The sequence below is a fragment of the Arachis hypogaea genome, chromosome 1 (genome assembly GCF_003086295.3).
Source record: "Arachis hypogaea cultivar Tifrunner chromosome 1, arahy.Tifrunner.gnm2.J5K5, whole genome shotgun sequence".
Lineage (NCBI taxonomy): Eukaryota > Viridiplantae > Streptophyta > Magnoliopsida > Fabales > Fabaceae > Arachis > Arachis hypogaea.
Window position 1 is genome coordinate 70,050,037 of NC_092036.1, and position 14,074 is coordinate 70,064,110.

At 37.3% G+C, this 14,074-nt stretch overlaps 2 non-coding genes across 2 annotated transcripts; both read left to right on the top strand.

Moving 5' to 3' along the window:
* The first annotated feature begins 410 nt into the window (after positions 1-410).
* LOC112715907 (small nucleolar RNA R71) lies at positions 411-514 on the top strand. The gene has a single exon (XR_003160054.1). It is a non-coding gene; the product is annotated as a small nucleolar RNA R71 (small nucleolar RNA).
* Positions 515-13,599: 13,085 nt separating this feature from the next.
* On the top strand, positions 13,600-13,707 carry LOC112711685 (small nucleolar RNA R71). Its single transcript, XR_003157573.1, has one exon. It is a non-coding gene; the product is annotated as a small nucleolar RNA R71 (small nucleolar RNA).
* Positions 13,708-14,074: the final 367 nt, after the last annotated feature.

Consider the following 14,074-nt stretch of genomic DNA (forward strand, 5'->3'; position numbering starts at 1 on the left):
TGTTTCCATAAGGTTCACCCATGTAATTTACCTCTGCCATTGCAGGGTTTTCAGGATCATAAGCTTCTTCTTCAGAAGATGCCTCTTTAGTACTGTTGGATGCATTTTGCCATCCATTCAGACTTTGAGAAATCATGTTGACTTGCTGAGTCAACACTTTGTTCTGAGCCAATATGGCATTCAGAGCATCAATTTCAAGAACTCCCTTCCTTTGAGGCGTCCCATTGTTCACGGAATTATTCTCAGAAGTGTACATGAATTGGTTATTTGCAACCATGTCAATAAGTTCCTGAGCTTCTGCAGGCGTTTTCTTTAGGTGAATGGATCCACCTGCAGAGTGGTCCAATGACATCTTGGAAAACTCAGATAGACCATAATAGAATATATCTAATATGGTCCACTCTGAAAACATGTCATAAGGACACTTTTTGGTCATCTGCTTGTATCTTTCCCAAGCTTCATAGAGGGATTCACCATCTTTTTGCTTGAAGGTCTGAACATCCACTCTAAGCTTGCTCAGCTTTTGAGGAGGAAAGAATTTATCCAAGAAGGCCGTGACCAGCTTATCCCAGGAGTCCAGGCTATCTTTAGGTTGTGAGTCAAACCATGTTCTAGCTCTGTCTCTTATAGCAAAAGGGAAAAGCATGAGCCTGTAGACTTCAGGATCTACTCCATTCGTCTTAACAGTCTCACAAATCTGCAAGAACTCAGTTAAAAACTGGTAAGGATCATCAGATGGAAGTCTATGAAACTTGCAGTTTTGTTGCATTAGAGCAACTAATTGAGGTTTCAGCTCAAAATTGTTTGCTCCAATGGCAGGAATTGAGATGCTTCTTCCATCAAACTTGGACGTGGTAGTAAAATTACCAAGCATCCTCCTTGCATTATTGTTGTTGGGTTCGGCTGCCATCTCCTTCTCTTTTTTCTTGTTCCTGCTCATATGAAAGAGAAAAGAACAAGAAAAGAAGAGGAATCCTCTATGTCACAGTAAAGAGGATCCTTATTATTAGTAGAAGAAGAAAAAAATAAAGAAAGGAGAATCCAAATGCAAGGGTAAGGATAGAGGCAGTGATTGGAGATGAAGAGAGGTGAAGAGAAGTGTTAGTAAATGAATAAATAAATAGAAGAAGATGAGAGAGAGAATTTGAAAATTAATTTTGAAAAGGAGTTAATGATTTTCGAAAATTAAAGATGAGATACAATTAAAATTAAAATTTAAAACAATTAGTTAATTAAAAAGAATTTTTAAAAAAAGGGTGAGATATTTTCGAAATTTAGAGAGGAAAAAGTAGTTAGGTGGTTTTGAAAAAGATAAGAAACAAACAAAAAGTCAAATAGTTAGTTGAAAAAGATATTAAAATCAAATTTTGAAAAGATAAGAAGATAAGATTTTGAAAAAGATATGATATAAAAGATAAGATAAGATAGATTTTAATTTTTAAAATTAAAATTAATTACTTAACTAACAAGAAACTAAAAGATAAGATTCTAGAATTTAAAGATTGAACCTTTCTTAACAAGAAAGTAACAAACATTAAATTTTTTAATCAATCACATTAATTGTTAGCATAATTTTCAAAAATAAAGATAAAATTAAGAAAAAGATTTTTGAAAAAAATATTTTTAAAATTTTCGAAAATAAATAAAAAATGAAAAAGATTTGATTTTTTGAAAAAGTTTTGAAAAGATAAGATTTTTTTTTAAAATTGAAAATTTGACTTGACTTGTAAGAAACAACTAATTTTAAAAAATTTTTGACTAAGTCAACTCAAATTTTTGAAAATTTTGAGAGAAAAAAGGAAAATATATTTTTTTATTTTTGAATTTTTTATGATGAGAGAGAAAAATACTAAAAATAGTCAATGCATGAAAATTTTGGATCAAAACACATGATGCATGCAAGAACACTATGAATGTCAAGATGAACACCAAGAACACTTTGAAGATCATGATGAACGTCAAGAACATATTTTTGAAAAATTTTCAATGTAAAGAAAACATGCAAGACATCAAACTTAGAAATCTTTCATGTTTAGACATTATGTATGCAAAAATGCACATGAAAAACACCATACAACACAAAACAAGAAAATATGAAGATCAAACAAGAAAGTTCATCAAGAACAACTTGAAGATCATGATGAATGCAATGCATGAATGCAATTTTCGAAAAATGCATGATGAATATGCAATTGACACCAAACTTAAAACTTGACACAAGACTCTAACAAAAAACACAAAATATTTTTGATTTTTTTTCTAATTTTTTTGTATTTTATTTTATTTTTTCGAAAAACATATAGGAAAAAGAAAATAAGACATTCAAAATATTTAAGAATAATTCCAGGAATCTTTCAATATTAGCCCAAAGCTCCAATCAAAGGGTTGGACATGACTTAATGGCCAGTCAGCTTTAGGATGGAATTACATGCATTGCGGTGATTAGTTGAAGACCAATTCCAAAGGAGTTTGAATATGGCTTTGCAGCCAGCCATGATTCAACATGCTTCATGAAACTCTGGAATCCATTCTTAAATGTTTTGAAGCCATAGAATGATTTATTTTAAAAAAAATTTCAAAAATAGGAATAAAAATTTTTTTGAAAGATTTTTGAAAAGTTTTTGAAAAGAAAATTACCTAATCTGAGCAACAAGATGAACCGTCAGTTGTCCATACTCGAACAATCCCCGGCAACGGCGCCAAAAACTTGGTGGACAAAATTGTGATCATCAACAATGGCTCCAAAGACTTGGTGCTCTCAAACATAAATCACACTTTGTCACAACTCCGCACAACTAACCAGCAAGTGTACTGGGTCGTCTAAGTAATACCTTACGTGAGTAAGGGTCGATCCCATAGAGATTGTTGGTATGAAGCAAGCTATGGTCATCTTGTAAATCCTAGTCAGGCGGATTCAATTGTATTAAGAAATTATAGTATACGCGAAGGAATAAAATAGTAAATAGTTACTCATATAATTCAACAGTGGGAATTTCAGATAGGTGCATGGAGATGCTATGTTCCTTTTGAATCTCTGCTTTCCTACTGCTTTTACCAAATCTTTGTCACTCCTTTCTATGGCAAGCTGTATGTAGGGCATCACCGTTGTCAATGACTACATCCCATCCTCTCAGTGAAAATGGTCCAAATGATCTGTCACAGCACGGCTAATCATCTGTCAGTTCTTGATCATGCTGGAATAGAATCACTTGATTCTTTTGCGTTTGTCATCACGCCAAGTGATCGCGAGTTTGAAGCTCGTCACATTCATTCAATCCTGGAATCCTACTCGGAATACCACAGACAAGGTTAGACTTTCCGGATTCCCATGAATGCCGCCATCAATTCTAGCTTATACCACAAAGATTCTGATTAAGGAATCCAAGAGATATGCACCCGGTCTTAGGTAGAACGGAAGTGGTTGTCAGTCACGCGTTCATAGGTGAGAATGATGATGAGTGTCACAGATCATCACATTCATCATATTGAAGTGCAACGAATATCTTAGAATAGGAATAAGGCGAATTGAATAGAAAATAGTAGTACTTGCATTGAAACTTGAGGTACAGCAGAGCTCCACACCCTTAATCTATGGTGTGTAGAAACTCTACCGTTGAAAATACATAAGTGATGAAGGTTCAGGCATGGCCAAGAGGCCAGCCCCCAAACGTGGTCACAGGATCAAAAATACAATCCAGGATGAAAATACAATAGTAAAATGTCCTATTTATAATAAACTAGCTACTTAGGGTTTACAGAAGTAAGTAATTGATGCAGAAATCCACTTCCGGGGCCCACTTGGTGTGTGCTTGGGATGAGCTTGAATGTTACACGTGCAGAGGCTTTTATTCGAGTTGAACGCCAAGTTGTAACGTGTTTCTGGCGTTCAACTCTGGTTCGTGACGTGTTTCTGGCGTTTGACTCCAGAATGCAGCATGAAACTGGCGTTGAGCGCCAGTTTATGTCGTCTAATTACGAATAAAGTATGGACTTTTATATATTGTTGGAAAGCTCTGGATGTCTACTTTCCAACGCCATTGAGAGCGTGCCATTTTGGAGTTCTTTGAAGATTTCTGTTAGGTCCTCTACAGAGAGTTGTGCTTTAGCTTCTCTTAGCTTTCGCTTCAAGGTCCTTTCAGGTTCATGGTCAGCCTCAACAAGAATGCTTTTGTCTTTGCTCCTACTCATATGAAAGAGAAGAGAACAAGAAAATATGGAATCCTCTATGTCACAGTATAGAGATTCTTTAAGGTGTCAGAGGAAAAGAAAAATAGAAGGAAGAGGTAGAAGAATTCGAACTTATCAAGAAAGATAGAGTTCAAATTGTGCATTGAGGAGGAGTGTTAGTCCATAAATAGAAGGATGTGAGAAGAGGGGAAGAAATTTTCGAAAATAAATTAAAAAGATTTTAAAAACATTTTGAAAAAAAGTAATTGATTTTCAAAAACTAAGAGTCGGAAAGAAATTAAGTGATTTTGAAAAAGATTTTTGAAAGTAGAAATCAAAAAGATATGATTGAAAACTTATTTTGAAAAAGATGTGATTAAAAAGATATGATTGAAAAGTTATGGTTTTAAAAAGATATGATTTATAAGATATGATTTGAAAAACAATTTAAAAAGATTTGATTTTGAAAATTAATGACTTGGCTAACAAGAAAAGATATGATTCAAACATTAAACCTTTCTCAACAGAAAAGGCAACATACTTAAAATGTTGAATCAAATCATTAATTGTTAGCAAGTATTTTTGAAAATGGAAAGAAATTAATTTTGAAAATATATGATTGAAAAGATATGATTTGAAAAAGATTTAATTTTGAAAAATTATGAAAACTTAAAAAAAAATCTGAATTAAAAACAAAAGCTTCCCTCTTGTGCCATCCTGGCGTTAAACGCCCAGAATGGTATCCATTCTGGCATTTAACGCCCAAAATGCTACCCTTTTGGGTGTTAAACGCCCAGCCAGGTACCCTGGCTGGCGTTTAAACGCTAGTTTTCCTTCTTCACTGGGCGTTTCGAACGCCCAGCTTTTTATGTGTAATTCCTCTGCTGTATGTTCTGAATCTTCAATTCTCTGTATTATTGACTTGAAAAGACACAAATTAAATTTTTTTTTGAATTTTTAATGATGAGAAATAATCAAAATGCAACTAAAATCAAATAAACAATGCATGCAAGACACCAAACTTAGAAGTTTGTATACTACTGACACTAACAAGTTGAGAATGCATATGAGAAACAACAAAACACTCAAGACAAGATAATTTAAAGATCAGAGCGAGGAAATCATCAAGAACAACTTGAAGATCAATGAAGAACATAATGCATGTGATTTTTGAAAATTAGAAGAATAAAGACATGCGATTGACACCAAACTTAAAATTAGACACTAGACTCAAACAAGAAACATAAAAATATTTTTGATTTTAAGATTTTATAATTTTTTTTGTGCTTTTTCGAAAATTATATGGAAAAGAAAATAAAGAGATTCAAGATTTTTAATAAGAATTCCAGGAATCATGCAATGTTAGTCTAAAGCTTTAGTCTAAAGAAATTAGACATGGCTAGCCAAGCTTCAGCAGGACATTACATTCAAGAGCTAAATTGATGAGAATCAATCAACTTTGGTGATGATAAGAACATCAATTTGAAACTCTAGAATTCATTCTTAAAAATTCAGAAGAATAATACCTATTCTAAGCAACAAGATGAACCGTCAGTTGTCCAAACTCGAACAATCCCCGGCAACGGCGCCAAAAACTTGGTGCACGAAATTATGATCATCAATGGCGCCATCAACATGGTACCCTCAATTGCAATCTCAACTCTTTATCACAACTTCGCACAACTAACCAGCAAGTGCACTGGGTCATCCAAGTAATAAACCTTACGCGAGTAAGGGTCGATCCCATGGAGATTGTTGGTATGAAGCAAGCTATGGTCATCTTGTAAATCTCAGTTAGGCGGATTCAAATGGTTATGAGTGATTTATGAATAAAGCATAAAATAAAGATAGAGATACTTATGTAATTCATTGGTGAGAATTTCAGATAAGCGTATGGAGATGCTTTGTCCCTTCCATCTCTCTGCTTTCCTACTGTCTTCATCCAATCCTTCTTACTCCTTTCCATGGCAAGATGTATGTAGGGTTTCACTGTTGTCAATGGCTACCTCCCATCCTCTCAGTAAAAATGTTCAATGCGCTCTGTCAGCACGGCTAATCATCTGTCGGTTCTCAATCAGGTTGGAATAGAATCCAGTGATTCTTTTGCGTTTGTCACTAACGCCCAGCCTTCAAGAGTTTGAAGCTCGTCACAGTCATTCAATCCTTGAATCCTACTCAGAATACCACAGACAAGGTTTAGACCTTCCGGATTCTCTTGAATGCCGCCATCAATTCTAGCTTATACCATGAAGATTCTGATTAAGGAATCCAAGAGATATTCACTCAATCTAAGGTAGAACGGAGGTGGTTGTCAGGCACACGTTCATAGGTGAGAATGATGATGAGTGTCACGGATCATCACAATCATCAAGTTGAGGAACAAGTGATATCTTAGAACAAGAATAGGCTGAATTGAATAGAAGAACAATAGTAATTGCATTAATACTCGAGGTACAGCAGAGTTCCACACCTTAATCTATGGTGTGTAGAAACTCCACCGTTGAAAATACATAAGAACAAGGTCTAGGCATGGCCGAATGGCCAGCCTCCCAAAGAGGGTTCAATCATAAAAACATGATTAAAAGATTCTAAGATTGAAAGGTGAAAATACAATAGAAAAAGGTCCTATTTGTAGAGAGCTAGTAGCTTAGGATTTACAAAGATGAGTAAATGACATAAAAATCCACTTTCGGTCCCACTTGGTGTGTGCTTGGGCTGAGCATTGAAGCTTTCATGTGTAGAGACTTTCTTGGAGTTAAACGCCAGCTTTTGTGCTAATTTGGGCGTTTAACTCCCATTCTTGTGCCAGTTCCGGCGTTTAACGCCGGGCAGTTTTGAGCTGATTTAGAACGCCGATTTGGGCCATCAAATCTCGGGCAAAGTATGAACTATTATCCATTTGTGGAAAGCCCAAGATGTCTACTTTCCAACGCAGTTAAAAGCGCGCCAATTGGGCTTCTGTAGCTCCATAAAATCTACTTCGAGTGTAGGGAGGTCAGAATCCAACAGCATCTGTAGTCCTTTTCAGCCTCTGAATCAGATTTTTGCTCAGGTCCCTCAATTTCAGCTAGAAAATACCTGAAATCATAGAAAAATACACAAACTCATAGTAAAGTCTAGAAAAGTGAATTTTAACTAAAAACTAATAAAAATATAATAAAAAGTAACTAAAACATACTAAAAACATTCTAAAAATAATGCCAAAAAGTGTATAAATTATTCGCTCATCACTGACTATGTCTCAAAATGTTTAACATGCCAGAAGGTGAAGGTAGAACATCAGAAACCCTGTAAACCTTATAAATACCACAATGGAAATTGGAGCAAATCACTATGGATTTTGTCACGGGATTGCCAAGGACCTCAATAGGACACGATGCTATTTGGGTAATTGTGGACAGGCTGACAAAATCGGTGCATTTCCTTCCGATTTGAGTTGACTATAGATTAGAAAGGCTGGCACGGATATATATATTCGAGAAATCGTACGATTGCATGGGATACCTTCGTCAATTATTTCAGATCAAGATCTGAGGTTTACTTCTAAATTCTGGGGAGCTTTCCAGAAAGCGTTGGGAACATAATTGCACACGAGTACAGCGTACCATCCTCAGATAGATGGACAATCAGAGCAGACAATCTAGACGTTAGAAGACATGTTACGATCATGTATGATAGACACCAAAGCAGCTGGGATAAGTATCTGCTGTTGGTCGAATTCGTCTACAACAACAGTTACTAATAAAGTATCGGGATGGCACCATATGAAGCTCTCTACGGAAGAAGATGTCAGACACCATTGTGTTGGAATGATGACGGAGAAGCTAGTGTGTTAGGTCCAGACTTAGTACATGAAACTACTGAGAAGATAAAAGGGATTCGTCAGAAGATTCAGACAGCACAAAGCCGCCAAAAGAGCTATGCCGATAATAGATGTAGACCCTTAGAGTTTAGTGAGGGAGACCATATTTTTCTAAAAGTAACCCCGACTACTGGAATAGATAGAGCCCTTAAGACTAAAAAGCTTAACCCTCAATACATAGGACCTTTCCAAATACTTAAAAGAGTCGGTCTAGTAACTTATCAAATAGCCCTTCCTCCATATCTGTCAAACCTTCATGATGCTTTTCATGTCTCGCAACTTAAGAACTATATTCCAGACGAGTGTTACATTCTACAACTAGAAACAGTATAGTTACGAAACGATTTGACATATCAAGCATCACCAGTTCAGATCGTAGAAAGAAGTGATAAGCAGCTAAGAGGCAAAACTGTTTGCTTAGTCAAAGTAGCTTAGGGAAAAATAGGAGAAGAAGAGCACACCTGGGAACTGGAAGATAAGATGAAAGCTGATTACTCGCATCTATTCTCAGGTAACACTTTGAGTGTGGTGAAGAACATTGAAGAACACCTTTTAGATCTTAGAAAGGGCAAGTTTGTAATTATTTTGGTGTTTGAGGGGTTATTTGGTAATTTCTGAAAGTTAGGGTGGTTAAAGTAGAAATATTAAAAGTTATTGGGGTAAAAAGTTAATTTTAAAGGTTAAAAGGTAAAGGCAAGGTAATTTTCAAAAATTAATGATAAAATAATAAATAATAATAAAATATTAAATGATAATATTTAATTAAAAATAATATTTTAATAAAAATAATAAAATAATGCGAAAAAGGCAGTTTTCTGTAAAAGCTTAGAAAGATAGCTTTAAGCGCAGGATCTCATAATTACCATCATAAGATACTTAGGGAGTGGTAAGAACATATTAGTGAGGCAAAGATAAATAAAAGATAAAAAATTGAAGAAAAGATAAAAATCGAAGTAAAAGTATGTAAAGCATTAATGACAAAAAAATAGACAGAGACTAGCGAACGAACTAGGGCAACATAGTTAGTCTTTGAATAGTGAATAGGGTTAGGTATTATATGAAAAGTTAAACTGTTTCTGTATAGACTTAACGAACCTATACTTGGGGCAGGTTAACTAATCATACTGAAATTTACATAAGCTTTAAATACATAAGTTAAACAGAGAAAGCAGAATAAAGAAGCGCAGAGAAAAGAATAAACAGAGCAGAATAAAAAGACAAAGAGAAGAGAGTAATATGATAAAGAGTAGAAGACCTATTGAGAGGTCATTTGTTTCATTAAGGCAACCCCAGAGATATTTATGTGTTCATCTGTTGCATTGTGGCAGTCAGATAGATGATGGTGTGACCACTGAGAGCGCTTTCCTACGGTATAAACTCATATTCCATTTCTGTAAGGCAGAGGGGTTATTTCTTGCTACAGAAGTACCGTGACCACCTATTCCATTTCTGTAGTGGTAGAGGGGTTATTTCCTGTATACAGAAGGTGTGTCGGCATACATCCCTACAGTGACAGACGTGTTATTTCCTGCGTGCACTGGACCCTGTGGTGGCAGAGGGGTTCTTTCCTGTACACAGGGGTATAACCAACAGAAAAGCCATATTTGGCTGGTAATGCTGGGTTACGTTCGGAGCGGGTAGAAACCGACAAATGAGCTCATTACCTGCACTAGGACTAGACATGCATCATTCTTGTCTGCGCATTATACTCTGTTGCATTCCTACTTGTGTGTGATCTATTTCTTTGCTTGAGTGCTATGTCTATGCTTTGTTTTCTTGTATTCTTCTGTTTGTGTTCTGTTTTCTATTTTTCTATCTATTTTTACTTGTGTTTACTACTTTACTGTATCCTATTATCCATCTGTTAATCAAAACCGAATAAATAAATGTAACTAACAACCCCGACCCTACTAAGAACTCCCCAGTTCTTACCCTTTCTCTCCCTTCCTCCCCCTCAGATGGAGACGGGCATGATCTTCTATGAGTTCGAGGACCCTTACGTCTACGAGGATCCGGTACATCATAATTACTTCATCATGGGATTGGAGCCTCGTATTAGATGATATGCGTTATCTAATTGAGCCTTTCAACATCCTCTGTCTAGCCCGCATTTCGATCCGGATGCTCCTTACAACTTTTCCTTATCCTGGTTACATCTTGACGTACTTGTACATCCTTTTCCTGATGATCCTGAGAACCCTATACCGGCTCCACCTTTGAATGAGGTGAAACCTGAGCCTATCATTCCTGATGAGCCTGAGTTAGATGGTGACTACGTACCTGTGATACCACCAGAGTGGGACTTTTCGCCTGAGCCGATCCCTGACTTTCCACAGTCTGATGAGTTGGCACTACCGAATGGTGGGGTAGCCCCTATATACGCAAACGGACCTGTGCTCGCGAATGATTTTGTACACAGTGACAGTAGTGTTTCTGGTGGATCTGAGGGTATAGCTGTAGCTGCGGACGATAAGGAGGAGGAAGATCCTGAGATAGAGATAGAGCATGATGAGGAGATGGACGAGCCTCACGGCGATTCTCTGAATGGCCATGTGTAGATATAGTTTGACAGCAAAAAGGGCATTCTTTTGATGACACTCTAGTCTAACATTATCTTTTAGTTAGTCTCTCACTTGTGTTAGTACACCCGAGAGCTAGGAGCTATATAGTGGTTAGGCTACCCTGGGTGCCAGTTTAGCGGCTTTTTGTACGGGCCAGGCCCTGGGAGTGTCGTGTATATGTTAGCTACATAGGATGACGAGGATGTAGACTGACTTGATCTTGTGTAAATGCTATATGTTTTGTTATAGTGTACATGATGTATATTATCAGCTGTATTTCTATGTTTCTTTATGCTGCTTTTCTATTACTTTCAATGTATGCTTGTTTATTTTACCCTATATTCGCAACGATAAAAAAAGTTACTCATAAAAAATGGGCATCGTTCTAACAAGGAATAGGCTCATATATTAAATAATAATTAATAATTAGGAAGGATAAGTTAGTAACACTTAGCTTCTTGTATGACCATGGCATACTGGGAGTTGGGTCGTTACACTATGTCTCTTCCTTGCCTCTGTTGCTTCATCCCTAGTGATTTTGGTGCTCCTATCCTTAGTTGCTCCCAATAGTTGTGTGGAGGAAAATGTATCCCCTAAGGTATCTCAGGGATTTCTTGATGATAGAATTCCTCATGCTCTTGTTGAGGTCCATGAGTGGGCTCTCTTGATGTGCAGTCAAATGCTCTACTACTGAGCTATGGACCCTTGAGATGAATCTCTCCATCTCCTACGACTCAGAGGTGGAAGATTTTATCTTCCCTTTCCTCTTTGTAGAGGTTTCTCCGGCCTTAGGTGCCATAAATGGTTATGGAAAAACACAAAGCAATGCTTTTACCACACCAAACTTAAAATGTTTGCTTGTCCTCGAGCAAAAGAAGAAAGAAAGAAAGGGGAGAATAAGAGAATGGATGAGATGGAGGGAGAGAGAAAGAGGTGGGGTAGGTGGGGATCCTGTGGGGTCCACAGATCCTGAGGGGTCAAGGATTTGTTATCCCTGCTCCAATTAGGCGTGTAAACGCCCTTAGTGTGCAATCCTGGCGTTTAACGCCAGACTGATACTTGTTTCTGGCGTTAAACACCCAAATGTAGCATGTTTCTGGCGTTTAATGCCAGCCTGATGCTTGTTTATGGCGTTAAACGCCAGCTTGGTGCTTGTTTCTGGCGTTAAACGTCAGACAGATGCTTGTTTTTGGCGTTTAAATGCCAGACAACTCTTCCTCCAGGGTGTACTTTTTCTTCTACTATTTTTGATTCTGTTTTTAATTTTTGCAATTGTATTCTGAATCCACATGATCATAAACCTAATAAAACATAAAAGAACAATAGAAATATTGATAAATAAAAATTAGGTTGCCTCCCAATAAGCGCTTCTTTAATGTCAATAGCTTGACAGTGAGCTCTCATGGAGCTTCACAGATGTTCAGAGCATTGTTAGGACCTCCCAACACCAAACTTAGAGTTTAATTGTGGGGGCTTTGTTTGACTCTGTATTGAGAGAAGCTTTTCATGCTTCCTCTCCATGGTTGCAGAGGAATATCCTTGAGCTTTAAACACAAGGTAGTCCCCATTCAATTGAAGGACTAACTTTCTTCTGTCAACATCAATCACAGCTCCTGATGTGGCTAGGAAGGTCTTCCAAGGATGATGCATCCATCATCATCCTTCCCAGTGTCTAGGATATGAAATCAGAAAGGATGTAAAGGCCTTTAACCTTCACTAACACATCCTCTACCAATCCATAAGCTTGTTTTATTGACTTGTCTGCCATCTCTAATGAGATTCCTGCAGCTTGTACCTCAAAGATCCCCAGTTTCTCCATTACAGAGAGTGGCATAAGATTTATATCTGACCCCAGGTCACACAGAGCCTTGTCAAAGGTCATGGTGCCTATAGTACAGGATATTAAGAATTTCCCAAGATCTTGTCTCTTTTGAGGTAAAGTTTGCTGAACCCATGTATTTAGTTCACTAATGAGCAAGGGAGGTTCATCTTTCCAAGTTTCATTACCAAACAACTTGGCATTTAGCTTCATGATGGCTCCTAGATACTTAGCAACTTGCTCTCCATTTACATCTTCATCCTCTTCAGAGGAAGAATAGTTCTCAGAGCTCATGAATGGCAGAAGGAAGTTTAATGGAATCTCTATAGTCTCTATACGAGCCTCAGATTCCTTTAGGTCCTCAATAGGGAACTCCTTTCTGTTCGGAGGATGTCCCAGGAGGTCTTCCTCACTGGGATTCACGTCCTTCTCCTCCTTTGTGCATTTGGCCATTTTGATTATATCAATGGCCTTGCACTCTCTTTTTGGATTCTCTTCTGTATTGCTTGTGAGAGTACTAGGAGGAGTTTCAGTGATTTTCTTACTCAGCTGACCCACTTGTGCCTCCAAGTTTCTAATGGAGGACCTTGTTTCATGCATGAAACTTAAAGTGGCCTTAGATAGATCAGGGACTATGTTTGCTAAGTTAGAGGGGTTCTGCTCAGAATTCTCTGTCTATTGCTGAGAAGATGATGAAAAGGCTTGCTTTTGCTAAACCTATTTCTTCCACCATTATTAAAGTCTTGTTGAGGCTTTTGTTGATCCTTCCATGAGAAATTTGGATGATTTCTCCATGAGGAATTATAGGTGTTTCCATGACAAATTGCAGGGTTCTCAGGATCATAAGCTTCTTCTTCAAAAGATGCCTCTTTAGTACTGTTGGATGCATTTTGCCATCCATTCAGACTCTGAGAAATCATGTTGACTTGCTGAGTCAACATTTTGTTCTGAGTCAATATGGCATTCAGAGTATCAATTTCAAGAACTTCCCTCTTCTGAGGCATCCCATTACTCACAGGGTTCCTCTCAGAGGTGTACATGAATTGGTTATTTGCAACCATGTCAATGAGTTCTTGAGCTTCTGCAGGAGTTTCCTTTAGGTGAATGGATCCACCTGCAGAATGGTCCAGTGACATCTTAGATAACTTAGATAGACCATCATAGAATATATCCAAAATGGTCCACTCTGAAAGCATGTCAGAAGGACACTTTTTGGTCAACTTCTTGTATCTTTCCCAAGCTTCATAGAGGGATTCACCATCCTTTTGCTTGAAGGTCTAAACATCCACTCTAAGCTTGCTCAGCTTTTGAAAAAGAAAGAACTTGGCCAAGAAGGCCGTGACCAGCTTATCCCAAGAGTCTAGGCTATCTTTAGGTTGTCAGTCCAACCATGTTCTAGCTCTGTCTCTTACAGCAAAGGGGAAAAGCATGAGCCTGTAGACTTCAGGATCTACTCCATTAGTCTTAATAGTATCACAGATCTGCAAGAACTCAGTTAAAAATTGGTAGGGATCTTCTGATGAAAGTCCATGAAACTTGCAGTTCTGTTGTATTAGAGCAACTAGTTAGGCTTCAGCTCAAAATTGTTTGCTCCAATAGCAGGGATTGAGATGCTTCTTCCATAAAAATTGGAAGTAGGTGTAGTATAATCACCAAGCATCCTCC